This window comes from Hipposideros armiger, unplaced genomic scaffold (assembly GCF_001890085.2).
Source record: "Hipposideros armiger isolate ML-2016 unplaced genomic scaffold, ASM189008v1 scaffold_87, whole genome shotgun sequence".
In the NCBI taxonomy this organism is placed as follows: Eukaryota; Metazoa; Chordata; class Mammalia; order Chiroptera; family Hipposideridae; genus Hipposideros; species Hipposideros armiger.
In genome coordinates, this window is record NW_017731437.1 from 1744322 (window position 1) to 1748159 (window position 3838).

Sequence of the window (3838 nt, forward strand, 5' to 3'; positions counted from 1 at the left end):
CTCCTGTTTTGAGAGTGTGTTACACACTGAATTGTGTCCCCCCAGTTCATATGGGTAAAGCTCTAACCCCCAGAGCGTCAGAACGTGACTGTTTGGAGAGAGAGCCTTTAGAGAGGTGATTAAGTTAAAACGAGGCCGTTAGGGTGGCTGGGCCCTAATCCATCCTTACAAGAGGAGGAAATTTGGACCCACAGAGAGATACCAGGGGTATGTGTGCACAGAGGAAAGGCTGAGAGGACACACTGAGAAGGCAGCAGCATCTGCAAGCCAGGGAGACAGGCCTCAGGAGAGACCAGACCTGCCGGCACCTTGGTCTTGGACTTCCAGCCTCCAGAACTGTGACAGCCTTCAGATATAAATTTCTGTTGTTTCAGCCACCCAGTCTGTGGTACTTTGTTACGGCAGCCTGAGCAAACTACCACACTGTCTTATTCCCTCTGTGGGAGCAGGGGTTCGAGTGGGGTGGGGCCTTTGAATGACCCGGGCTGTTTCCCCAGGAGGGGGATCTGTGGGATGATAGGTGTGATCCCACAAGAAGCAGCCGAGACTGGGCTTTAGGACCCCTGCCCAGGGCCTGGCGTCCTGGAGCCCAGACCCTTCCAGGCACAGGCCCGAGAGTGGGAGCATCCGGTTCCACGGGTCCACCCCACTGAGAAGGCTCCGACGGTGTGGAAATGAGTCTGGTGGCATGGACCCCCGAGACGGGTTCCACTCCCACTGAAGAGCTCAGGCCTGGCCTTGGAAATGGGCCGTCGCCAATAAAACCTGGCTAGAATAAGCAGGAAAACAGTGCTGCTTTCCACTCACAGGCCGGGAGATGAGCCAGAGGGGGGCGGGGCCCCTCCCCTTACTGACTCCTAACATGGGCTTTGCCCTCTGGGCTCCGCCTCTCTAGGACACCTGGAAAAAGGTGTAGCCAGGCAGCCCCAACGAGTGACTGGTGTGCGTTGTCAGGGGCGCTGAGGCCTCAAGGCCCCTGTTCCTTCCTCCTTAATGATGGCAGTGCCTCCCAGTCAACAGCCTTGAGCTGATGCCCGCTTCTTCCGTCTCCTGGTCTACACTTCCCCTGCCTCCCCGTTCTCTCCTTCACCCCCTCCAATCAGCTTCAGTCTTCACTAAAGGGCCCTGACCCTGACAAGCCTTGATGGGTGGCCTCATGTCTCAGCTCTGTCTCACACCTTAGGCACCTCCTGCTGCTCTACTCCAGGGTTCCCAGGTTCCCCTGACTGACCACGCCTCCTCTTCCTGGGGTATCGATGGGCTTCAGGACAGTCCCCACCTTGACCCAGGTCTGTCCTGAGCCAAATGTGAAGACCATGGCTGGAGCCTGCCTACTGCTGTGGCTCCCTCCCCTAGCACAGAGCAGCAGCAGCAAACCCAAACTTCCCTCCCAGCATAAGAACAATCCCACCTTAATTATAAGGCAGGAGAGCGCTGCTCCTCCCGCAGCCCTGCCTTTAATTTCTCTAATTATAGCTGTGGCTCCCAGCAGTACTTCCCTCTTAATCTGCTTAATGCAGACACAACCCCCTGCCCCCACCCCTGGCTTCTAACTTTAATCCCTTTGCTGCTGGAGGGTCAGTTTTCTGAGTGGGCACTTACCTTGGGCTGAATGGTGTCCCCTCCCCAGGTTCACATGTTGAAGCCCTATCCCCCAGAACCTCAAGATGTGAGTCTATTTAGAGATAGGTCTTTATAGAGGTGATTAGGTTAAAATGAGGTCATCAGGTGGGTCCCCAATATGACTGGTGTCCTTATAAGAAGAGGTGATTAGGACACAGGGGTGAAGGTCCCACAGGCCAGGGAGAGAGGCCTCAGAAGAAACCAAACCCTGCCCACACCTTGATGTTGGACTTCTAGCCTCCAGAACGGAAAGAAAACAGATTTCTGTTATTTAAGCCAGCCAGTCTGTGGCATTTGGTTATGGCAGCACCGTGGCTGCGGCAGACAGCCTTGCACCATTCCTTCCCTCTGAGGAAGCTTGTCCAGGAGGGATCAGGCTCTAGGACCCGCCTGTGGGCAGTCGGTCAAGTGGAACTGGGCCTTCTCCCCCAGCTTGGCCTCGAAGTGTAGGAACATCATGTGACATCCTGTGGGGGGCTCAGTTATGCAGCTTGGCTGGTGTGCGCTTGGCGTTGTGAGGTCTGATCCTTTATGTGTCTTTCGTTAGTGTGTGTACACACAGGAAAGACTGATTAGGCTCAGCGTTAAGGCTGAATCCCCCTCTCCACCCCACCCCGTGGAGCACACAGCACGCCCCTGCTTGCTTTCTTTAAAAAAACAAATCAACTTTATTGAAGTATAGCTTTCAGAATTAGAATGCACATGTTTTAAGTGTATCAGCTAATGTATTCACGTTGTGACCAACGCCATAATCTAGACATAGAGTATTTTTTCCAGCCTTGTGGAGGTATAATTGACAAATACAATTGTAATATTTTAAAAGTGTACATCGTGGCGATTTGACGTATGTACACATTGTGAAAGGCTCCCACCATCATAATTAATACATCCATCATCTCACGTATCTACCTTTTTCTGTGAGAACACTTAACTTGTGCTCTCAGCACATTTCAACTACACGATACAGTATTATCAACTACCGTCACTGGGAACCACCTTCTCTGTCGTATTCCTGGAAATTGGTACCCTTCTACCAACTTCTCTCTACTCCCCCACCCTGCCCCCCACCCCCAGCCCCTGGCAACTACCTTCCTACTCTCTGTTTCTATGAATCGGACTTTTTTTTTTTAAGATTCTGCACATAGGTGATACCATGTAATATTTGTCTCTGACTAGCGTTTTTCACTTGGCATAATGTCCTCCAGTTTCATCCATGTTGTTGCAAGTGGCAGGACTTCCTTCTTTTTTAAAGGTGAATAATATTCCACCGTGTAAATATATACAGCATATTTTCTTTATCCGTTCATCCATTTGCGGACACTTAGATTGTTTCCATATCTTGGCTATTGTGATTAACGTTATGATGAAGATGGGCGCACAGGTATCTTTTTGAGGTAGTGATTTTGTTTCTGTCGGCTGTATACCCAGAAAGGCTCTTGCCTGGAGCCAGGACTTGGACCCAGGGCTGTTAGACCCTGAGTCTGAATTTCACACGAGACATGATACTGGAGAGTTTTAGGGTTTGCTCACTGTGACCAATGACACCTCCCTCAACATGTACAAGGGGTATTTCCATATATTTCAATCATCTCACACCAATTGTCAAAAAAGTCAATGAAGGCCTTTCAGAAGAGAATGGTCCCGAGCAACCAAGAGTCCAACAGCCCTGAAGCTGATAGAAGCTTGAATGACTCAGGATGAGGAGTTTGGGGTCAGCTCTTATGTGCCTGGGTGGCCCCCACCTGTGTCAATTCCACTCTTTCTTCAAGTCAAGAGCAGCCTTGAAGGATTCCACCATGGAGTTTGTTGAGTTCCCCCTGGGGTCAAGGCTGAGGCTGCACTGGCCACCTGTGGGGCTGACCACAGCCAGAAGCAGGGCCAGGATTCTCTGAGACTTCTCAATGTGTTCCTGGAAAGTGACACAAAACACCTCCTACGCCCACGAAGTGGGGAACCCAGAGGGGGTGCATTTCCAAAGCCCCCCAGGAAGTGGGAGGGAAATAGGCAGAGGAGATGGGGTCAGGTGGAGAGGTGGGGTCCAGATCTCATGAGTGAGGTGTGCAGAAGAGGTGGGAGCTCTGTTTGTTTGTTTGTTTGTTTGTTTTTAGCTGAGCCATCCTGCTACCTATTGGCAGCTCAGCGGCTGCTCAGCTTGGGCTGGACTCGAACCGCTGTTGCTCAGAGCTCAAACTCTTGAGCGAGCTCTTAACCAACT